This window comes from Alligator mississippiensis, chromosome 13 (assembly GCF_030867095.1).
Source record: "Alligator mississippiensis isolate rAllMis1 chromosome 13, rAllMis1, whole genome shotgun sequence".
Lineage (NCBI taxonomy): Eukaryota > Metazoa > Chordata > Crocodylia > Alligatoridae > Alligator > Alligator mississippiensis.
Genome location: NC_081836.1, coordinates 33750375 through 33775724, shown reverse-complemented (window position 1 = coordinate 33775724; position 25350 = coordinate 33750375). Strand labels below are relative to the sequence as shown.

The 25350-nt window shown below is 40.5% G+C and overlaps 1 protein-coding gene and 1 long non-coding RNA gene across 32 annotated transcripts in view; one reads left to right on the top strand and one right to left on the bottom strand.

Moving 5' to 3' along the window:
* RBFOX1 (RNA binding fox-1 homolog 1) overlaps positions 1-25350 on the bottom strand; it is a 1765957-nt gene that overhangs the window by 260061 nt on the left and 1480546 nt on the right. The gene's annotated exons all lie outside the window — the stretch shown is intronic.
* The window catches only part of LOC109284511 (uncharacterized), a 61387-nt gene that overhangs the window by 15611 nt on the left and 20426 nt on the right, over positions 1-25350 (top strand). Inside the window, exon 2 of the long non-coding RNA XR_002091992.2 lies at positions 2190-2244. This is a non-coding gene — a long non-coding RNA (uncharacterized LOC109284511). The remainder of the gene's footprint in view (positions 1-2189; positions 2245-25350) is intronic.

Sequence of the window (25350 nt, the reverse complement as noted above, 5' to 3'; positions counted from 1 at the left end):
TAGACTAGAGGTAGAACTCAGATGGTAAAAATGCCTGCCTTATGGAATCTATAAGCCAAAGCTTGGAGAAATGCATTATTTCAAAACAAAATGGATCATCAGATGCGATACAAAAAACTTTCTTCTGTTACCTCTCCCTTATTTCTCCCTTTTATGCTTCTATAAGTATAGCTATAAAACCACCGCCCGAAACCATTTTATACTGCGTCTAATGAATAGCAGAGAGGAAGACTATTTGGGAAAAAGTATATTCAGAATATTGTTTTCAATTTTCATCTATGCATACAGTACTGCAACTACTTTCCAATTATAGCAACTTAGCCTAGACTACTGTATTTAATCTTCTACCTCCTGTTCATAGAGACAGGCGGTTTTCTTCCTTGTTTGGTTGTATATTTTTCTTTCCAACACAAGATAGCATTGAGAGAAAAAGCTTCAGTATATTCAACACACATACACTTTCTTAAAACTAAAAAAACAGATTTGAATGTTCTCAGCATTTAAATGTTTATATGATGATAAAGTCTACATTAACTTATTTTTGGAGAAGAGCTACTGCCTTTAAAAAAACTTGTTTTAATCTATGTGAAATGAAGTGACTATCATTTATACTGAAACACTTCCACTTTGAATGAAATAAACTATCTGAAAAATATTTAAGCAGTTCAATATTCGCTGAGTGTGCAGCTAGTCAAATGGAGAACACTGCAAAGGTGTTAGTATTCAGACAGCTTCTAGTTGCAAAAGAAATTCAGATTAGATATTGCTATACAGAAATTGATTGCTGGTAGGTATTCAATCAGAAAAAGTGGTTCTTCCAAATATTACAATCACATGTTACAGTACATCACTCGTGTCAAGTTAAATTTAATCATATCAGCACACTTAAAGAAAAATCCTGAATACCTGCTCATAACCCCATGCCAGGAGGGACTATATGAGACTTTATGAAGCTTTTCCCCTATATTTAATATTCGGGTGTCTGTACAGAACAATTTTGATGTGCTATATATCGCATAACTAATCTATTCCATTGTCCTTTTAATGCATGCCTGGCATGCCTGACCTAATAGTTAAATCAGAATGTGCACTGACAATTACTTCTGTTCTTCTGGGCTAGATAGAGACATCCAAAAAGCTGGAGATGGAATTGATCTGAGTTATGCAGTTTTCTATAAGCAATGTACTTTAGATTGGTAATGAGTAGAACATATATTCACCCTTAGGGGCAGGGGCACAAATCTTAGACCGGGTTTCGTCATTTTTAAACCAGTGTGTATGTGCCAAACTTCTGTTCTGTTATGGGTATAAATTGGTTTCCAATCACTTATACTGGTAAAATATAATGTCTGTACCTGGCCCTGAAGACTAGAGAGGCTGAATTTGCTTAAATGAGAAATAGGGTGATGCTAATTCCCTGGAGGGTGGGAGGGAGGATAGTGTAAAGCAAGGTCAACACCTTTCTCCTAATTAAAATTACCTACCAGAAGAACAGAGATGTATATGCTCACTAATTCCCACTGATTCTCAATGCTACACTTGGCTATGTGAAGAGGATGTACTCTGTTGCTTGTCAGAACAGATGAAATTTGTGTATTGTGATACTACAATGTGAGTGTATTCTGTGAGTATACAATTTATTTTTTTCTTTGTGGAGGAAACAGCCTTGCCTGAACAGCAAAACTTCTTACTTTAATTTCTTTCCTATATTTTACAGAACAATGTGTCAAAGGTCATACCTGCACACACTTTTTTGACAGTTTTCTCTGAAGGAAAAGATGTCTGCTTGTCCTCATTATTTAAATCAGTAATGCTTAACCAGGGGGCTAGAACACCCTTTAAAGGGTGCCATGGGATGCTGTGCAATATTAGGATTTTTAGGTGTGTAAATACCTACACATGATTCACAAAATAAATCCAGAGATTTTAAATATGAATCCAGAGTGTCAAAAACATTCAGACCTGTTGTGGTTTTTTCAGTTCCTTGAAACATAAAAAAATGCTTTATTATTTTTCCTTAATAAAAAAAAAGAGTAAAAGCTAAGAGCCAGCATTTTCTGAGTGTCTGTAGTCTATCAAGGGGTGCCTTGCATCTAACCAGGTTGATTTAGAAAAAATAAGTTTGAGCAAGGAGTATGTTGAGTAAGTTTCCAGGGAAAGTTTCATAACCTCCTCTGATTATTTTTTAGGTTCTTGGCTACCAGAAGTGAAATCAAGGGGGCATGAAGACCAATCCTACCTATGGTGAGCAGCTGTGGTTGGACAGTGGCATAAGTGTTATTCTTTAAGGTAGACCTAACCCAAGAATCACTTTAACTGGGTATAAAATCTATGTGGGCAGAAGAACCATGGAAAAGGCAGATTTCAGAGTACAGCCCTACAAATCAGAAGTTTGCCTCAACAAATGTGTTCATCTTTGTCTGAGGAGCCTTTCACTGGCTTCTCTTCTTACATCGCTGTGCCTGTTTCCTCTAATTTCATCTTGTACCCACCTCTGTCTCTCCAAACAGTTCAAAATTAGTCCCTCCTAATTACTTCTTTTGTTTACTTTTTCATAGCACACCTTACAAATCAGATTCTCTACAATCTTATGTAGTGCGTGCAAAGTACGTGTAAAATGGTATCAAACTGGAACATCAGCATTCTACATCCACAAGTATACAAAGCCACACAAAGTTCAAAGCAATGGGGAACCTTCTTACAGCTTTATTTGAGCTATACTTGACTTAATAGCAGATCACAAGGAGCCTTAGATTCAAAGATTCTCGATCTACTTTTGCCTATCATTTTTCTTTACAAAAAACAGCTTTTAAATTTTCCCTTAAGTCATACAAGTTAGACATATAAATGGTCATTGCTCTTAGGAGGCAACCTGGCCTTGTCTTTTATAAAGTTTATTTTTTTATATTACTGCCTTCACCTTGAGTGTCTAATTAGTTCTTAGACTAAAATTCCCAGCACACACATACTGTAAATTATTTGTGGCAGAGACCTTCAGCATGTGTAGTTGGTGTAATTTAGAACATATTTCCACTTGATCTAATTTACCATGACTTCCATTTTGGCTTCTAATTGGCCCAGGATCAGAGCATGGACACATGATATATACATTGGCATAACTGAGTATACAATTCGTCTATTTCTTAGCTTAGAATCATATAGAATCATAGAAAGTTAGGGTTGGGAGGGACCTCAGGAGGTCATCTAGTCCAACCCCCTGCTCAAAGCAGGATCATCAGTGAGCCCTTGGGTGCAGCATCCCACCCCTTGTATGGCTCACATCATGTTTCTGTGACAATGAGGCCTTGAGCCTGGGGCCCATGCGCTAGGAGCTGGACATGTGGGTCACAAGAGGGAAGTCATTTGGGGACCATGCGAGTCGCCCAAGGTCAGGGAGCGTCAGATGCAGGAAGAGCTCTGAGCTGCACTGAGGACCCCTTTAGCGCACTGGGGTCCTGCTGCTGCCATGCGGGGAGCTCCTTGTACACAGGGAGGAGAGACAGCGGGCGAGTGTGGCTCTGTCTGGCCCGGGATCTGCAAACACAGGCCCAGCCAGTCTCAAAGCTGGCTTTGTAGCGAGGGCTTGGCCGTGCCTCTGTGCTTGGGGTGGCCACAGTGCTACCAGCCTCCACTCGAGGGCACGGAAACCATTTTGGGAAGAGGATGCTGAGCTCAGGGAGGCGCTGGCTCCTGCCAGTATGTCCCGGCTGCCTGCACCCAGGCACCGCAGGGGCCAGCACCCTGTTCCAGGTGCCCCAGAGCCATGCACCCTCCCCAGGCTGGGTGGGGGCTGGAGGGGCCGGGTGGCACATGCCATGTCTCTGGGCTCAAGTACAGCCCCATGTGGTGGTGCATGGGGGCGGCTTCTCCTCCCCATGCAGGGGTACGGGGCACCAGCATCCCAGGTTGCTGCCTTCCAGCTGGCGCCAAGCAGCCTCGAGCCCCAGGGCCTCCCTGGCCATAACGCACAGGAGCAATCGGGTGACACTGGGATGCCCCAGCCCCTTCCCTCCATGTCCTGTCCCAAATTGCAGGGTGCTAAGCCATGGGACTGCATAGTGCTAAGCTGGGATCCTACGACCCCAGCTGACTTCCTGCCCCTAGGGCAGGGGGCTGGACTCGATGATCTTCCAAGGTCCCTTCCATCCCTAATGTCTATGAAATCTCCAACTATATAAGCCCAGCCAAGGCTTTGGCAAGCTGGTTCTTAAAAACCTCCAAAGATGGAGATTCCACAACCTCTCTGGGTAACCTGTTCCAGTGTTTCACTCTCCTACTAGTGACTTTTTTTCCTAATATCCAACCTAATCCTCCCTTTCTGCAATTTGAGACCACTGATCCTTGTCCTGTCATCTGCCACTCCTGAGAACAGTCTAGCTGGGTATGAAACCCTCAAAGGATGGAGATTCCACAGCCTCTTTGGGTAATCTGTTCCAGTGCTTTACTACCCTCCTCATGAGAAAGTTCTTCCTAATATGTAGCCTAAATTTCCCTTGCTCCAACTTCCATTACTCCTTGTTCTATCATCTGACACCACTGAGAACAGTCTAGCTCCATCTTCCTTGGAACCACCCTTCAGGTAGTTGAAGGCTGCTATTAAATCTCCACCACTACCCCCACCCCCCCAGCTTCTTCAAGGTATTGAATGTATTAATTGCACTTGCAAACAATAACAAAGGTATTTGTTTGTTCTCACTTTAATGGCTTTGGTTTAGCTTCCTGTGGATGTATTGAGATTGTATTTTAAATACTTTTTTTCAAAGTACAGGACTATATCTACTACTATTGTTGCAATTATAAAAAGTGATAGTAAGGCAAAAATGAGGGATATTTTAAGTGAAGGAATTCTGAGATGCTGAACTGGAGTCCACAGAAAAAACAGGTCATTAATGGATTAAATGCCACCAATTAACGATGAGAATATATGAACAAAATCTTGTTTTGGTATAGTATATATAATTTCTTTCTTTTTTTTTATTAAGAAGAACAGTCAGTTGGCCCTTTTGACGCAAACTGGCAGTGTAAAAATTGCCAGCTGAATTTTTCAAGGTATTATCCTAAGTTCATTTTCACGACAGAGATAGAAAATTGAGCTAAAAGACCTTATTCAGGGCCTGTCACATACTTTGGAAGCAAGCAAATTTATAACTTTATCAAATCACTGATGCAACACTCCCTCAACTGATGGAATATTATTTTTACATTCTACGCTACTTTATGCACAGCACTGTGGTAAGAATATCCTGAATTCACATTTCTTGCCTAATCTCTGCCATTTTGGACAATTCAATAGATCTCTTTCCATTTCAATTTCTCAAGTCCATAAAATGAGAATGATAATGCATCTGTCGCTACCAGGGAACATTAGAAGTTTGGTTCAATTTTATGCCTTCACTTTTATGAAGAGAATTGAACAGGAAAGTTGCTCCAGTTTACTTTTACTTTTTTTAAAAGCCAGGCAAGTTAAATTAGTGTAAATTCCAGGGCAAAGATGGTTACACTGGTTCAGTTTAAACCAACTCCCAAACCAACTTAAACTAACCCAAAAGAATAAGATTTAAGCTGAAATGAAAGAGCTTTAATTTTCATCTTGTGCATCTTTTTAACCAAATTATTTTAAAATTATACCTTCTGTTAAACAAGCTCCTAGTCACGTGAGCATCTTGTAAGGCAGTGCTTCTCAACCTTTGTAGACTCAAGGGACCCCTCCCCAACTTTTCACCTCATTTAAAAAAATTAAAAATAATATAAATATAATGTGAATACTATAAACATAAAGGCGTTGTTTATCAATTGTTTATTAATTGATTAGATCTTTATATTGGGTATATTTATCCTACTGCCATTGCTGCTGCTACCAGATGGAGCTGCACTGTACACCTCCTGCAGAGCCACACTGCAAAGCAACTGTAGCAGGAATGTACCCTCTTGATGCAACCCTTCCTGGTCTGACCGTGAACTGTATCTCTCAGAAACAGAGGCATGCAGGACAGATGAGTGTCCCACTCACCTCATCTTCAGGAGAGGCATTGGAGCTGAACTTAGAAGAAGCTATAGCAGAAACATGTACTGTCTGCATTACATTATCAGGCAGAAGCATATTTCTGCTGCAGTTCTTCCTGGTTTGGCTCCAACAAACCTCCTTAACATGGAGATAAGTGGGGCAGTTCTACCTGGTGGCAGTGACATCCATCTCCAGGTTGCTACCCCCATGGGGTGGAACTGACCAACACACGTTGCTTTTCAGGAGGCACGTGGAACCTGACTGCTAAGGACCTGCAGCAGAGGCAGTGCATCTGACTGCATTATATTATACAGGCAGATGGGTCACTTGCTTTAGCTTTTCCAGGTTTGGCTCAAGCCAAAAAGCAAGAAATAGCAAAAGCAGAACCGGTGCACCTGCTTGTATAATTTAATGCAGTCAGATGCACCACACCTCTGATATAGCATCTTCTCAGTTGGACTCCATGTGCCTCCAGAAAATCAAGGGAGGAGCAGTTTCACCCTCTGAGTGAAAACTAAGAGCTGGCATTTTCTGAGGGATACCTTGTGTCTAACAAAGGGGTGCCTTGAGTCTAAAAAGGTTGAAAACCACTGAGTTAGAGACTAACTCCTATTTGAAAAAAGCAACTCACATGAAGACTAGCTTTTGCATATGTTGTCAGGAATATAAAGATTTAGGCTATAAACATGAAAGAATCTGTAACAGAGGTAAGATACTTATGGCTGTTCAAACATGTCTAGCATATGTTTTTGGCAGGCTGAATTTTCATTAGACTACGTATTAATGGGTATTATCTCCAATTGACATTCAAGTCGTTTACATGGTTAACTCTCATTAAAGTTAATTCCTGAACATCAATGGCAGAAGAGATATCAAAGTTCATAAATAATCATCTTGGACTGATCTCTTTTTTCTACCATCTAAGACAAAAGACTCCATTACTTCCCAGCAAATTTAATTCCAAGTGATCATCTCTGACATGCAGGACTGCCAGACTATGTAACTTGTAAATCTCTTTCGTGAAAGCAGTGAAACAATGGCAGATTTTTCAAGACGGACAAGATGCAGCTACAGAAATCTGCAGTTGTACCTTTACTGGCAGTACCTCAAATGGTGAAGTCATTTTCCCCGTAGAACTGCTTTACTAGAGGCTGAACCTTAATGTGTTCCAAACTTTTTGTAACCCATTTCCAATTGCCAAAATGCTGAAAGAATTTGGGACACGCTTGATACTTTTGAATAGATTCTCTGCACAAGGCTGAATACGATCATCTGAGAGTTGATTACTATTCTTCAAAGATACATATCTGAACTGATTACTCCTTTTTATTTCACACACCAGTGAACTTGTTACACCTTTAAAGCTCTAAGTTATTGTACCAGGTATGGACATTAAGACATGTAGAGTTACTCAAATAATTTATGAACAGTTTACACTAAAATGCTTACTATATGGCTATACTGAATTAAGTATTGAGATATATATTCCATCAATGTGTTTGTTTAGTTTAATAGAAGACTACTGGAAAAAAAGCAGGAAATGGAATGATGGCTTGAGATACCATGAGTGTCATTTACTGACACTTAGTGGACAATGCAAGAGCATTTTAATATTCTTTCTGATACCCTGCTGAGCTTACCAGACTCGTTTTAAAGGGAAGAATCGCACTTTTGAAATTAAAATAATGCAGATCCCTTTTAGATCACACTCCCTCCAGCAGAGAGAGACTGGAGGTGGGAGGCTGAAAGGAATGGTTGGATTCCTTTTAGATCACACTCCCTCCAGCAGAGGAAAACCAGCTGAACAGAAGACACTGGGATGGGACTAGGTACAAACATTCAAAAAGCCAGAGATGGAACTGATATAAGTTACATGTTTTTCTGTAAATGGTGTAGTTTAGATCAATAGCAAATGAACACACATTCATCCTTTGGTGGGGGGCAAATCTTAAACTGGGTTCCACCATCTTCAAACCAGTCTGTGTGTGCTGAACTCCTGCTCTGTTAGGGGTATAGACCAGTTTCCAATCACTTATACTCATAAAAGTATAATGTCTATACCTGGCCCAGAAGTTAGAAGTGACTGGGAAAGGGACAACTGACAAACTAAAAGTAAGCCCTTAGGCAAGGTCTATATACAGGCAAGCATATGGACTATTATAAAATCTTTCACTTTTGTTACACTTTTTCCTATGGTTTAGAACAGAGTCCAGCAAACTTTTGCTGCTGCACCCCACTGTCTGCAACCCAGATCTTTTTGTGGCCTGCAAATCTCTGCCCCTGGAGCACCCAAGCCACATGTACTTATCCTCAGTATCAATTCAAGTGGCTAAGAGTAATGGCGTGGATTAAATTTGGCAACACTGTAGGAACAGAGCAGGTAGTCACTCAGCAGCTGCTGCAAAGGAAATAAGCGGTATGAGCCAGGCAGCAGAATCCTTGGGTTACCCCCTATGTTGCCTGAGCTACAGCGTACTGGGGATCCCATGAGCTTCTGCTGGCTAGATCCAATCTCTTCACAGTCTAAATTCAGCCCAGAGGCTATAGGTTGCTGATGCTTGGTTTAGATCAAATAATACTTTGGTTGAAGAAGGTTTTCCAGGGACTATATTTACCTGCTCCCCACAAGAATACTCACAAGAGCTAATCCCACTAAGACCTTAGCCAAAAGTAGATAAATCACATAATTCTGCCACAGGAGATATAAAGGCAAGTGACCTGACAGGGCAGGTTCCTATGTGCAGAGGTGTGCGGTTTGTGTCACCACAAACTACACATAAGGAATATGGGAACACGTGCCACACTGCAAATGTGGTGGCAACATTTGCTACTGAGAAATCCTGGTAACAAAAAAAACAAAACAGGGGAGAAAGGCAGCACAGAGAAGGCATCAGTAGTGTGCACCGGAGCAAACAGAAGGTTGGCTGTCCAGAGCAACGCTCTGGTTGCTGACCAGGCTCCGTGCTGCTGGATCTGAACCCCTGCTGCACCAGGACACCAGGTAATACTGCTGGGACCAGCCTCCCTACTCCTTCCCTACCCAGGGCAATTTGCTGCACACCAGAGCACATGTGCAGGAGTATGCAATGGGGCACAAAGCAGCAGCACAAATTTGGAGACCCACCCACGGAGTGCAGAATTCATATGTTAAGGATTTCTATGTTGGACATTAAACCATATATCAATATTGGACCATTACAAAGTGAATTTAAGAAAAGCAGTCTTCCATTATTTTTAGAAGACAGCAGTTCTAAATGTGCCATAACCAAATAATTTATTTTCTCTTATGAGGTAAAAATGCAGCTGTTTTATACTTGAAGACCATTTTCTGAAGACTGTCTTAAGCTAGCTGAGATACTCATTTGCATAGAACTCCTACATTCTCAGAAAGCAGAGAAATCTCGATTTCAAAATAGGAGTCACAAATTCTATCATGGCAAGGAAAAACTGTTAGTGATGAAAGCGCTACTTACCATTGTTACCAACATGCTTTTACAAAATGTTCAATGTTGTCGAACAGTGAACAACATTATACAGCTTTCAAAAGGAGCAAAAAGAAACCAGAGAAATGACAGGACCTATTATTTTGGTTTTAGATTATTTTGGACATGTCATTGATATATGCTACTCTGGCAGAAAAAAGCCTAGCCTCCTATAATAATTTTGAACCACTTACAACAGAGATTTTTCTGTAGGGTAACTACAGTAAAGGTTCAATGTACCATTAGTCAAACAGACTGACAGCATCAGAAAGTTGCACAGTCCCACTATGAACCACTTGGTCCCAAATCAGATACTGCTGTGCTATTCCTGAAGTTTTAAGACGCACTTAGACGGTGTGTCATTCTTTTTGGTAATGAGGAAAGCATCTGTCTTTAAGGAGGAGAAGCCAAATGGAAAATTCCTGCCAATTTATTCTGACTCCAGGTGCCAAAGAAAGCCCTGAAGCCTTCCATTATAGGAAGCCTGCAGTCTAACCACATGGCATGAACACTCTCAAACAATAATTGGGATATGAATAAAGAAAGAGAAGAGTGGGAAAACATATCTTCAAAACAGAAGCAGGCAAAGATGTTAGGGTCACTAACATTCAAACCACCCACTATAAACTGGTTACTTAATAGACTGTTTCTGTTTAAGAGCAAGGAGAGCTCTTCACCCTACCTCCATCCCGTTACCACATTAGCCTGTATTAACCGTGAGCTCTCATCTGGTAATACACAGCACCTCTGCCTGTGGGTATTAACACACGATGCAAATGAAGATGTAAAGAGGAATCAGCTCATCAATCACAATCACAGAGGGACACTGAGCAAGGCAAAAGGATTAGCACTTCAGCTCTGCTCAGGTCTTCCCTATCACCACTCTACTTTAATTAAACACCACCTCAAGTGCTTTATTATTACTGAAAAGCTTTGTGTTGAAGGCCAGCATTCTGTAATCTAAGTGCTGAAGCTAATTAGAAAAAGAGTAGGAGAAAAATGTTCATTAAAATGGTGGGATTCTCCTAACAGAAATGGTCTATACTTTTGGAACAAAGATTTGTCTTTCTGTAGGTTTAGAACAGTAGGCCATTTGTACATGGCACGGGGGCTTAATTCTCCCTAAATTGAAGCGGTGGTTTTTCAAAAACACTGCTTCACTTTAGGGTGAAGTAAACCCTGGTGTCATACACATTCATGTTGGAACCTGATCCTTACCTGCCTCTCCAGCAGTGGGGAGAGCAAGCTACTGGCAGCAGAGAGGTCCCTGAGCTGTGGGGGAGCAGAGTGGGGTATGGCTGGTGCTTCCCTCCACGGCAGTGGTGGACCCTCCACAGGTAGCATCCACCCTCAGGCACCCAGCTTGGGCAGTCCCAGGCATTATCACAGCTGTAGAGGGAAGCACCACAGCTGTAGAGGGAAGCACCCCCGTGCAGCTCAGGCAGGCAGGCAGGCAGGCTCTGGGGGGGGGGAGCAGGGGGAAGGTGGACATCAGGCTCGCAACATTTTTTTTTCTACCTTCTGTGGAGCCTGCCTTCCCAGACTGCTGCTGGGCTGCCTGCACAGCCCTTGAGCCTCATGGGGCCTGATGCTTCCCTCCATAGCTGTATGGTAGAAAACTAAAACTCCTTGGAGGTGTTCTACTTTGCAGCACACCAGAGTCATTTGCTACATCCCAAAGTCATTTAAGGCACCTTATGCCGCCTAATGTGCTACAGCGGCTGAATTAACGTGTAATACGCCACCGAATGTGCGAACAGCAATGCCATTAAAGCGGTGGAAAAGTCATTTAAATCGCTTTAAACCTGCTTTAAAGTGTCGTCTACAAACGCCCATAGAAACCAACCCTTTTGGCAAGCATGCCACAAACTAGTCCTGTACCATCCCACCTTGCCACTCCAGTCCCTTTCCCCTGTCCAATCTGCTGCTGTACTTTCTGCTCCTTGCCCTTTACTCCCTGCCTGATCTGCTGCTCTGCATTCTGTTTCCTGCCATTCTGTCCCTATTCTGCCTATCCCCGCCCTGATCTGCCCTGTGCCACACACACTGAATTAATGTGCCACTTAAGGCACATATGCCACAGATCAGGCACTTGTGATTTATAAAAAATATGTTAAACAGCCTTCATTAAGCTCCAACCTTTTACTTTGAACTGCAGGCATGCCATGGTCTTTCATATGCTAGGTTGGATTTAAATATAGCTCCCGAACCATTGTTCAGATTTCACAGTTTGTTAGTTCAAGGGTGTCTAACAAAAGCGTTTCCCCCTTCTATAACATAAATTGATTCTTTTTATTTAAAAAATTAACATACAGGGTGTTTTTCCTCTATGATTTCAGAGATAAAGCTGGTTCCTATACCATGCAATATTTATGGCAAGGTTATTAACAAAATAAACAAACTAAATAAACCTAAAATCAAAACACATAACAAAATGTAATGATAGGCTAAAAATCCTGGCAATACAGAACAAATAACCTCTACAGAGACATTTACAATTTAAACCAACACAGTGTATATACAAGCTAGTTTTCTCCTTCACTTGCCTGCCAAGTGACCAGACTTCAGGCTTTTGTGGCTCCTCTGCAAGAGTTGATGATATCACTAACACCTAAAACAGAGCAGTGGAGGCTAGCTATGCTGTGGTCATTAGAATCCGGGGACACACAGTACCTTGAACTGAAGTGAAAAAGTAATTGCTTTACAACATTTTAGTCTTAAAATGGAAATATATATACATCATACCCTGCTGAACTGTAATTCACTTCTCTGCAGAGGGTCAACACAAACCTACGTCCCACTGGAGTCTCATTTAGCTAACTGGGGTCAGGCCTCACTGTGAACCTTTGTGCATAGGGCTGAATATAAATCTCTGCAATTTGGGATCTTGTCCATCACAAACAATACCTTGAGGTTAACTCTAAAGCCTAGTAAAAGATTTTAAAGAAATTGAATATCTTGTTATCCTAGGGATGGTCTGCTAATTTAAGCAACTCTTGGTCTTGTCACTTTTAATGATGCCTGCGCTGTCACCATAAACTCAAATTTCATTTAGACATCAATTTGGTAAAGTTGGCCACTAATAAAGTTAAGGCCAATGGAAATGTTATATCTCATTACAATAAAACAAATAATTTATAACAAATAGTTATCTCCTTGCAATACCTGAGATTTCAGCTTTATAGCACTGAGAACCTCATGTGAGTTTCATAATTTACATTATTAGTGAGAACAAGAAGTAAATAAATATAAAACATAATTAAATTAGAACAAAATCACAGTTTTTAAGCTATATTATTTTGGTTAAACCACAGTTGACTTTGTAAGGTGTTTTAATGTTGTCTGTATATTTTTGTTGAAGATTTTAGATAGCAGTTTTAATTTGGCACACTGATGTAAGATCTTTTATGTTTGTTTATAAAAACAAGAATTTTGATTATGTACTTGTATATATGAAAACAATGGGTAAGGTAACTAGTAGGGTGAAAGTGCTAGACTTTAGGAAAGCTGATCTCAATGCACTCAGGTGATTAGACAAGGACACACTGCAGAGTAGGAGTTTTGAAGGGATGGGAGCCCAAGAAGGGTGGCTGTGCCTTAAGGAAACGATCCTTCGGGCACAAAGCAAGACGATCCCCGAGCGAGGCAAAAAAGGGAAAGGGGCCAGCAGGCTTCCATGGCTGACCAGAGAAATCCAGGGCAGCCTAAGGGCCAAAAGGGGAGCACATAAAAAGTGGAAACAGGGTGAGATCACTAAAGATGAATATACCTCCTCTGCTTGTGCTTGTAGGGAGGCAGTTAGGCGGGCCAAAGCTACCATGGAGCTGAGGATGGCAACCCAAGTAGAAGACAACAAGAAATTGTTTTTTTAGATATATAGGGAGTAAAAGGAAGGCCCAGGGAGGAATAGGACCCCTGCTAAATGGGCAGAAACAATTGGTGACAGACAGGGGGGACAAGGCTGAACTCCTCAATGGGTTCTTTGCCTCAGTGTTCCTAAGTGACGGGCACGACAAGTCTCTCACTGGGGTTGTAGAGAGGCAGCAGCAAGGCACCAGACTTCCATGCCTAGACCCTGAGATGGTGCAGAGTCACTTGGAAGAACTGGATGCCTTTAAGTCGGCAGGCCCGGATGAGCTCCATCCGAGGGTGCTGCGCACGGGCCAAGTCCCGGAGCACTGGAAAAGGGCTAACATGGTCCCCATTTTCAAGAAGGGGAGGAAGGAGGACCCAGGCAATTATAGGCCATTCAGTCTCACCTCCATCCTTGGTAAAGTCTTTGAAAAAATTATCAAGGCTCACATTAGTGAGAGCCCGGCAGGGCAAATTATGCTGAGGGGAAACCAGCACGGGTTTGTGGCGGGCAGATCGTGCCTGACCAATCTAGTCTCTTTCTATGACCAGGTTACGAAATGCCTGGATACAGAAGGAGGGGTGGATGTCGTATACTTAGACTTCAGGAAGGCCTTCGATACGGTATCCCACCCCATACTGGTGAACAAGTTAAGAGGCTGTGATGTGGATGACTACACAGTCCGGTGGGTGGCGAATTGGCTAGAGGGTCGCACCCAAAGAGTCGTGGTGGATGGGTCGGTCTCGACCTGGAAGGGTGTGGGCAGTGGGGTCCCGCAGGGCTCGGTCCTTGGACCGATACTCTTTAATGTCTTCATCAGTGACTTGGACGAGGGAGTCAAATGTACTCTGTCCAAGTTTGCAGATGACACAAAGCTATGGGGAGAAGTGGACACGCCGGAGGGCAGGGAACAGCTGCAGGCAGACCTGGATAGGTTGGACAAGTGGGCAGAAAACAACAGGATGCAGTTCAACAAGGAGAAATGCAAAGTGCTGCACCTAGGGAGGAAAAATGTCCAGCACACCTACAGCCTAGGGAATGACCTGCTGGGTGGCACAGAGGTGGAAAGGGATCTTGGAGTCCTAGTGGACTCCAAGATGAACATGAGTCGGCAGTGTGACGAAGCCATCAGAAAAGCCAGTGGCACTTTATTGTGCATCAGCAGATGCATGACGAATAGGTCCAAGGAGGTGATACTTCCCCTCTATTGGGCGCTGGTCAGACCGCAGTTGGAGTACTGCGTGCAATTCTGGGCGCCACACTTCAAGAAGGATACGGATAACCTGGAGAGGGTCCAGAGAAGGGCAGCTCGTATGGTCAAGGGCCTGCAGGCCAAGTCCTACGAGGAGAGACTAGAGAAACTGGACCTTTTCAGCCTCCGCAAGAGAAGGTTGAGAGGCGACCTTGTGGCTGCCTTTAAGTTCATCACGGGGGCACAGAAGGGAATTGGTGAGTATTTATTCACCAAGGCGCCCCCGGGGGTTACAAGAAACAATGGCCACAAGCTAGCAGACAGCAGATTTAGATTGGACATTAGGAAGAACTTCTTCACAGTTCGAGTGGCCAAGGTCTGGAACGGGCTCCCAAGGGAGGTGTTGCTCTCCCCTACCCTGGGGGTCTTCAAGAGGAGGTTAGATGAGTATCTAGCTGGGGTCATCTAGACCCAGCACTCTTTCCTGCTTATGCAGGGGGTCAGACTCGATGATCTATTGAGGTCCCTTCCGACCCTAACATCTACGAATCTATGAATAATTCTCAATGCACGCAAATATTTAATTTATCTGAAAGAAGATACTAACAAACCTTATAAACACTTCACTTACATTATGTCATATTTACCCAAATCCAAGATGACTTGAAATTTAAGACAGCCCCAGAAAAATTAAATTCTATATCATGAAAATTATACATGTATTATCATTTCCAAGTATATAATCTAATTATTTCAGGGTCATATTAAATTCACACCCTCCACCTTTGCAGTGGGGAAAGCAGCAGCTTGCCGTGCCATGCTTCTCCTTCATACCACATGATTTCCCCTATGCTAGGCCCTTCCTCCCCCAACATCCAGTTATCTCCCCCAGGTCAGGGCTGGAGTCAGAGATACCTAGATCATACTCAAATCTAAGGTGAGTATCCCCTTCTCCCCGCCTCATGCTGGGGGCGGGAGCGACCTCATTTTGGATTCAAGTAAAATGGTACATTTGTATGTGAAGTATTTCAACTTCAGTTTATATACAGCCAGCATTGGGTGGAACAGAGCAAACATTTACAGAATACAGTAGCTTTCTAGCCAAGAGTTTCTCAGGATGTCAAAAAAGTACAATATATACCTGACACTGCATTGGGAGGAAAGAGCACAGTTACTCACATTTGAACATGGCCAAGAGGCTGGGCTTGCATTTCAACTTAAAAAAAAAAATAACGAAGTGCCATAAAATTGTCAGATTGTAATTTTTTAGTGAAGTCAATGGACAATTTGTAACTCTTTGTATTGCAGCATGAACAAGGGTTCTTATCCCCTGTGCAACTATTTTAATGCACATTAATTGGGGCCTTATAAATCTTTTCAAAAGCCTGATCCTGCAAACACTTACACATGTGAGTGACTACACTGACCCGGAGCAAAACAAAAATGAGTAATTTTATGTGCATACAGGTCTCAGATTACCATCACCGTTTATCCTACACACTAGATATGCCTCTGGTATTCCACTTACCACACCTGATCCATCAGAGTTTATAAAATCTGATGAGATAACAGCCTTTATTGATACAACTGCTCATAATTAAAGTGAGCTGGAGCTGTATAACAGTTCAGTTCAAGTGCATTCCATGATGTGTGTCAGGGCTTAGCCCGCCCTCCCACCCCCACCCAATCCTCCTGGCCATCTTCCTTTTGTTACATTTATGCAATAAACTTAATGCCATACTATTATATCAAATACATGTTAAGTGAGAGGTTGTGGATTAATTTACCCATTCAGGGTTCCACCTGGTAAAGTACAGATTGATTTTGGTTTTAACAAAGCTTCAATAAAAAAAGCCTTAGCAAGTGCATTCAACTAAAATATGTAAGCCATACCAAAATATAAAACACCATGCAAATAAATAAAATATAAATAAAATAAAAGCAGATAGTGAAATGGACCTACATAAATCTCGCAAATCAAGCAATCAGAAATAAATCTTAATACCTGTCCCAATGTAGATCTGATAACAGTATATGAATGAAATGAGATATCTTGAATCAGTAAGATTTAAGCTTTTATATCCTTTTGAAGTCAATGGGACAATCTGCATGCTTAAGTTTATGCATATACCTTGGTGAACACAGATTATATGAACACAATAGGGTTTTTTTGTATTATGTTGGATACATATGTGATATTCTTACAAGGGTAGATGGTGTCAAATGTTAGGGCCCACTTTATTACCATTCAAGGCCATACTGGTTTGTGACTGACTTTAAAAAGAGGAGGATTAATAAATGAGGCCCCTGACAGACATTCAACTAAAGGTACAAGGGGATCTGATGTCGAATCCCAACAATCGTGTTTCCTGCAATGCCATGTGTATATAGCAGGACGTGTCATCGTGGAATCTCACATCAAATCCCATCACACCATATTGCTGGTGCAGGGGAGCCCAATCTCAGGCTTTCCTGCACCAGTAGCTTGGCTCCTAGCTGCAAGAGTGCATCATGCACTCCTGCAGCTGGGAGCCCCATCAGCTGATCAGACTTTCCAGCCGGGGGAGCGCATGACACAGTCCCACAGCCCTGATTAGCTGAGGGGGACTCCCAGCCTCTAAAGCACATGGGACTCTCGAAAGGGTTGTGTGTGTTCCAGAGGCTGGGCACTGACCACACCTTCAATTAAAGGCATGATAGAAACCAGCCAGAAAGTTATTTTGCATATTTTACATAATGACTTTGTGGTTTATTCCTTCTTTAATCACACAGTTAACTAATTAAATATATGGCCAAGTCACTACCTATGATGTGCTTACCCAGTTAATTGCATCTTAAATGTAACTTCTGTCAGTTAGTGAACTAAGGCCATTTATTTCCCAACTCTACTTACTACTTCTTGAACTTTTCACGTGGCCTGCAACCTTTTTATTGCAGTAAAAGTTTGCCATTTGTGCTTCATTTTCCTTCCTCCCTATAAACTTACATAACATGAATACATATTTTTAAAATGCCCTTCATTTTCCACAATTGGTAGGCAGAATTTTACTTCCTTTTCAATAATCTTGAGGGCTCCATTTGTTTAAAAAAATACTTAGGCATTTCATGCTTTCTGTGCAGAACATCGACTATGTGGGAGTGCCTTATTTGCATAGTGGCATGTAAGTAGGATTTGGAGAAGCACACTAAAGTATATGACAATCAAAAATAGATATGTGGGAAACCTCTTAACTCCAAGGAAGATCTGTGCCCAAGTTTCAGTAACTCAGCTATACTGAAGGAATTGATGTACACAATTCTGGACCTTGTAAAGGGCTTTGAGCACTTTAGTTTCTATGGGGTGCCAGAATAATTCTAAGAATAATCTGTCATTCTTTCCAGGGTCTGGCACAGCAAAATCAATGAACACTGGAATTTCAATCAATGTCAAGAGTTTGCATGTGATTTTCCCATCTACTGACATGCAAAACAAGTTACAGCTAATCTCTGCCACTGACACACCATCAATTTAATAACATAACCTTCTTTTGATGCAACTTGACTGCAATTATCATTCCAAATACAGTGAACTGATTTGCTAATATCAGTATAGGAGAGAAAACTGAAGCCAAGATGTGAAAGGAAAGAATATCTAGGACAGCTTCTAAGGTATGGCATTCATCCTCAATCTGCTACCAGCAACTCATAGGAAAGTTCCTCCAGGTTCCTAAAGGAGGGTTTTAAAATATTCAAGAGTTTCCTCCTGAAACTTCAATTGTTTTAACCTGAAATGTGATTAATGATATCAATACATTGAAACCACTGTATCATCAAACATAAGATTGACTTTTCAAGCTATAATAGTTTGCAGGCACTTGCACTGTTCCTTCTGGGTTGGGCCACAGAGAATATAGGACATAACTTCAGCCGATACTTTTGACCAGGGTTCACTGACTCCAAAAATACTATCTGCGTGTAACACCATGGAATATATCCTTATGGTAGGTAGCTTCCCCTATTGGATAAGCAATGCATGAGGTCAGCGATAAATGTCCTGGAATCTCCTCAGCGCGTTTGTAGCCAACTTACAAAGCCACTTCATGTTGTTCTTCTTGCTCCTATCAGGTGTGGGTGAAAAAAAATGAAATATGTAAAATATAACCAAAAGCATCACTTTGTTGGCCTTGCTTCTAGAATTGTAGAATATAAAATAAAACAAAGACCTGAGCATATATATGTAAGGAACTGTATTTATCTGCTGAGCTTCCTTTAAAACCTCAGACGTACAAATTTCATAACAGAGTTAACAACCTGACTTTAATGAATTGGCAAAATCAAACCCAGTTGCCTTATTATGTAAATGCAGCATTAAAGGCTCCATCCTCAAAGATATTTCTTTTACACTGGTGTACTCAAAACCTGGAGCATCAGACAAATTGTAAAACTTCTTTCACTTAATGCAGAAGTGAAGAAAAATAGCAAACTATAAAAGGGAATTCCTTATTCCTCCTGGATCTGAGAAAATGTTTGCATATGAGCTCATTTTAAAGCTCTCAGCTGGAATTTGGCTTCTTTTTTTATTCAGGGGATTAAGGTTCCACTTTTTAAACATCTGTCATAAGAAGAGAGAACGAAATCTCTCCCCTTCCCCTGTCCGGTACTGTGCTACTGATACATATTGTTCTATAGCCAATGCACAGATCGTGCAGAGTGCATCACCTTAAATCACTCCTGTTACTGTCAGTATAAGCCATTACTGCATTTGGGCCTGGTGGCAATTTTTGTCTTGTTGTCTGCATAAGATAGCGAATGCTGTGGAAACCAGCAAGTCTTCCACTGAAAGCTAATAGGAGAGTCGCACATTCCTAATACTGCCCACAAATGTTCCCATGAGCACTCCCTTGTTTTCAGCAGATGGCTTTGCATTTCCAAGCATGCAACTGAAAGCAAATTAATTCATTAAAGGTGAAACAATGCAAAAGTCACTCTGGAGGACAAGGTAGCACAGATGGCCCTACAGCAGCTAAACATGCGACATATCCAAACGCAAATCTACAGCCTTCCACAGACTGTTCCAAGGAACCTCAGATAACATAGAAGATAAAAGGTAGGATGGAGAAGCCTCAGTGGAGAACCTCTACAATCCCAAGAAAGTAAGAGAAAATCCTTGTTCTATCAAGATGAGAAAAGAATTGCAAATGAGGCTTTTTATTATGAACTTTATTCATCATAGTAACAGGACAACATTCCTTACAGCCTTGGGTTTAAAAGAAAAGCTCTCAGAAGAGCACTGAATTTGCACACTGCTGAAAATTATTTTTTGTTTGGAACAGCTAAATCTAAATTTTTAAATTTAAGAGTAATTATTTTTAGGTACCTAAATCCAGGTTTAAACATGCAGGAGAAATTAATGGAATATCTCCATTACTTCTGTAGCACTCTTAAGACTGCCACCTAAAATTAAGTCCAGTCCATCCAGTCTCTGGTGTGCTAAAAGCACCAGTGATCACATCCATGGAAGGTCTTCGCTGTCCCCATTCTGGATATGGAGCTTGCAGTATGGAAGTGGGTAGATTAGGCTGCTGCAATTTTCTGCAGCAGTCTCATGAGTGCTATGGAGACAATGGAGATGTGCCCTAAGTTTCTAAAGCAGCGTTGTGCATCCACACCAGCCATGGAACTTTTAACATTAATTTGTCTATTTAATTTGCTATTAAAGTCATAGGTTGAGAAGCAGGAAGATCTAACAGCCTGACAGAAAGCCATCATGTATTTTAAAAACTACTTTTTTATTTTAACAACGAGAAAAAGTAATTTTCTATCCTGGAACTCCTGAAATCCCAACACTGAAATCTTAATTTGTGACTTGTTTTAAAATGTTAGTAGAATGGTACCTTTGTATAAAAAAAGGCACCAAGAAATATACATAGAAAGCACTAATGCTCCTGTTTGCCTTGCTTTTTAATCAGCTTACTCGGGATAGCATTAATTAGAGTTAAAGGATGATCTGATTTAAACTGACCAGCATAACTGATCTTAATCTGGTCAAGCCACTGTAAACAAGCAACCTAGAGATTAGATTAAACAGCCCAAATGATGTTTAAAAAATCCAATAAATATAAGCCATCATATAAATCAAAAAGGACAAAAAATAATGTTTATTTTAATCAGATGGCATCAGCCTTTACAATAATATTTTATGCCACTAAAAAATTTCAGCCTCTCTTAAAAAGCTTCTTTATTGTGACTGATTTTGGCAAATTGCCATAGGCAGTGTAGATTTAAACATGCAGGGACAGATCCTCATCTGGTTTGAGTTATCAGAGCTGCTCCCTATCATTCAGTTTGGAAAGTTCAATATTCTGATGTTGTTGAGGTCTAGATTTGGCATTTTTAATACAGGGGAGATAACATTAATTTGTTAATAGCTAAACAACAAACAAAGATAACCACTCAATTAGCACATAAAGGCCAAAGGGAAGAAACAGACAGGGCAACAAATAAGTTTGCAGTTTCCTGGTTTTTTTCAGATTTCTCATGGCTTTCTCTGTTAACTGTCTCTAAGTCCCGTACTGTGTGCACGTCTTCTATTTTTTATTTCAAGTATTGAGCTAAAGAAATATTTTCAGTCACAATATCTGACTTGTTGAAGTAGTGCATGGAAAAGAAAGGTCATATATTCAGTCATGTTGTATCTAATTCAAGTAAGAAAAAAATGCTGAGGACTGGTCTGAAGCACAGGGCCAGCAGAATTAAAACAAGCGCCTGTGAACTTGACTTGCATGTAACTGCTGCCATCTTAATAAGGTGAGAGCAGCTTTTGAATCCCAGGCAGATTCAGAAGCTGCAGCCCAGTCCCTGCCATATGGAGACAGCCTGGAATCTGTCAAGTTCACTTAGCAAATTTTATCTTTGGGGAGTCAGTCAGGCAGGCTAGATCGGAATAAACAGAATGCTGTTGAGATCTGGAGGCTAATGCTGGTACAGGCTGGACTACTGAACCAAAAAAATCAGTTTTAAATAAACATGTGCTTGACTAGAAAAATTAGCAATAATTACAGCTGTGTGGGCATAGGAAAAACTATCTCTGCATGTTATCGGGCTCCAGAAAGCTCTATAACCTCTCTGTGGTGAAAGTGAGCCACACCTAGATCTTCCCCCTGTTCCTTAAATATAAAAATGACCTATCCTTGTATAATCTATAGAAGGGCAAAGTGGTGCTTGTTTTGAAATCTCATTCATATAACTATACGTACTTTTGCAGTCTATTTTTTTTTTGTCAAAACAATGATATAGTGGATAATACCATATGAATATGAATTACATGCAAGCCAAAGATGTTTCTTCATACACCAATAAAAGGAGACGAAAATCTGGGGCCTCCAAATCTATAAAATTCTGTGTTGATGGATAGGGATAAGGTGTTCTTTGTTGAGCTTTTGGAAAGAGCCAGAGTCTTAAAAGTAATCTTCAGCACATGCTTCTGCTGATATTCAGCATAAAAGTCAGGTAAGCCCTATCCATTTTTATTGCTATCACCTAACTTGCAAAAGACAGGACATTAAGAAACAGCCATTTAAACATTTCTCATATACCTTTACATAATATAAATGTTTCTCAAACTGTGGTCTATGGAGCTCTTTCAGGTCATGATCTACAAAGAGCTGCCAGGTCACTGAGTGCTGATCTGTATCCTTATTTTCAGCTGCTAAATCACTGTAAAAACAATGTTCAAAACAAGTAAACCAACAAACAAGCAAACAAAACCTCCTTGGGATTTTCCTAATTTTTTTTTCTTCGTAAGCAATAACTGAATTTGCCGTAAGATCACGAACAAGAGGAAAGCTGGCCATGAATGAAAATGGAGGTGGCCAAAGGATGATTTCTCTGCTACTGTTAATACCGGACAATGATGTGGAAGTTTTAAAAAGCCTCTATTAAGTAAATTAGATGAGGAGTTTGGTTCTTTTGCTTTCAGGTGGATTAGTGAAATAACATGCTTAGCCTTTAATAAGTATACGTTTGAACACAATGCAGGAGAATTCCATTTCACGTACAATTTATATGTTCATGTTATGTTCCATTCAGCTATCTGCTAGTATGGTTTCCAAACTACCCATTGTATTGTGTTGAATGGCTTCCTAAACTCTTGAGGTAAATAAGAGTACTGATATTACAGTCTACTGCTCTTGTGAACTCTTTGAATTATACGTAACACAGCAAATTTGTTCCCATAAAGTTTCATCTGGGGATGCAGAGGTTCAGGTCAGCTACTTATATGGCATTCTGAGAAGTCTTGTCATTAAGCAAAAGTGCTAAAAAAGGCAACCCTAGGACCCATCAGTACCATCAGCAACAAACAATCTAGTCCTCAGTCATAGGAGACTAAGGCTCAGAAACCTCAATTTTTCTAATTCTAAAGGAAGATGTTCTCTCATACTTACTGCACAAAAGAGGAAAAGATGCTCAGACTGCTAGTCAGGATATGTTAAGGGGGAGATTCTGCAATATCTATACAATTGTTTTTCTGCTAGATCTAGTTTGACATGCCCTGACTTTGAAACACTGTGTCCTACAACACAGTCGGAAGGATGTTTAGGTAGTTTAACAAGTTAGAGATACGACCCTATAATAATAAACAGATCCAAGAGGTGAAGGTGAAGGTATCAGCAATAGTTTTTATTAGGTCACAGGAAAACATTGATGATCTCATACACAAACAAACTAAAAATATTACAAATAGGAAGGAGTACAGATTGTAGCTGTGTTGGTCTGCAGGCAAAAGTAATCAGAATTCTTGGGGAGGTGATATCTTTTATCAGAACAACTAGATAGTTGCAAAAAAATTTTTATTTGCAAGCTTCTGGGCGCATGCATCCTTCCTCAGGCATAGGAGAGTGCAAAGATTGTAAAATTACTCCCAGGTGGAAATGACAATTCACTTTTCACAGGAGAACTGAAAGGTAGTGTATGATCACTTTTCCAACTGGGAGACCTTACACTACCTTTCAGCTCTCCTGTGAAATATGAATTTTCATTTCCACCTGGGAAAAAATTTACATTCTTTGCACTCTCCTATGTCTGGGGAAGGATGCATGTGCCTGAAAGCTTGCAAATAAAGATTATTTTTTGCAACTATCTATTTGGTCTAATAAAAAATATCACTTTCCCAAGAGTTCTGATTACAAGTAGGAAGGCAGACTCATTCATTCTGACATTGAAGCAGTAATTCATACCACCCCCTTCCCCCTCCCCCCCCCCCCCCCCCCCTTGGCCAGATTTCACTCCAAGAGGCTCAGATAGGGCAACTGCAATCACTGGTCCCCTACTGGGACTTTCTACCAATTAAGTAGAGTAGGTTTGAGTTGTCACAGAAGCTTGCATAGACTAGGAAAGGTTGTGAAGGGAATTGGGTTCTTGAATTAACACATGACCTAGATGAAATACCCACATTTACAGTATGTTCTCAGATTCAGTTTTGCTGTTCCCAATAGGATCTGTGCACAGTTCCTTCTATGATATGGACTGCTCAGTTTCAAGCTAAAATGTTAAGATTAATGTTTTAGATTAAGTGCATGTCTTTAATCTCTGAACTAGACTGTCTGAAAGATCTACTGGCCTGTCCAGCAGTCTGAACAAAGGTTCTTTTTAGTATTTACTACAACTGAATCACATATCTTCTCTAATGTGAAACACACTACATCCTTGTTACGGTTCTTTTTCAGTGAAGATGCTTGCCTTTGGCAAACCTTATGTACCTCTCCATCAAAAAAGACTACATACTTATCCTTTCATACAATAGCTTTTACCATGGTGTAATTCATTCTTTTCATATGTTGGCTTTCTTTTCTAAGTAAGAGTATATAATACAATCACACACATTCAGGTGGTTACTTGAACAACAGTGATTATAATGAAGTTAATATGTTAGTCAATATTTAGTATTAAATTTTTCAGTTTTTATGACAACTTAAATTTACAATGAAAACAGTACACCTCAAAAATACAAGAATACATGTCATATGGATTTGTGCAAGTACAATAAAAGAAGAATGAAGGAGCGGACTTTTTAATTTCTGGGAATTTTATTTGCTTTTGAGTTTTCTTCAAAAACTTCTGCATTTGGCCATCATTGAAGTGAGTGTGGTCTGCCTTGTCAAATCATGCATTCCTAATTTATACTTTTAAGAACAAAGAGTGTGTACAGAAGTTCCTTATTTTTTTTTTCCTATTTAAAGCACTTTATTGCCATAACTTAACAGAAGTGCACAGTTTACAGCACTTTAAAACTGGGTACAGTGCTTTAATTTAAACCTTGTTAAACGAGGTATTAAATTTGAAGTACTGTATTTTATAGCATTTTAGCAACCTACATCACTTTAAATAACTTCCGTATGCTAGTCAAATTTCTGACCGGTGAAGAATCTCCAGAAGGCTGCGGAGAGCCCCCTGCCTCCTACCCTGGAAAGTGCAGGGAGGCTCAGAGCCCCGCTCCCCAAATACTGCACCTCTGACATGTTTAAGAGCACTGTAATGTTATAGTGCTATAAATAGTGCATGAGGCACTTCTGTACACACCCAAATATCTTACATAGTATTCAAAAGAAGAAAAAAGAAGGGGAAAAAAAACCCTTTAAATCTAAAGTTTTGATTTTGAGTTTTCCTTGTCCTCTAATATATTTCTGAGCATCAAATTTTAGATTTTATTTTACATTAGTTAAAACAAAGCAAGTTTCATTTGAGTTCCTAACTTTTCCATTTAATATAGAAGGCCGAGCATGTTATAGATAGGAATAAGACTATAAATAGCTCCATGTAAAAGCTTAAAGACAAAAAAACA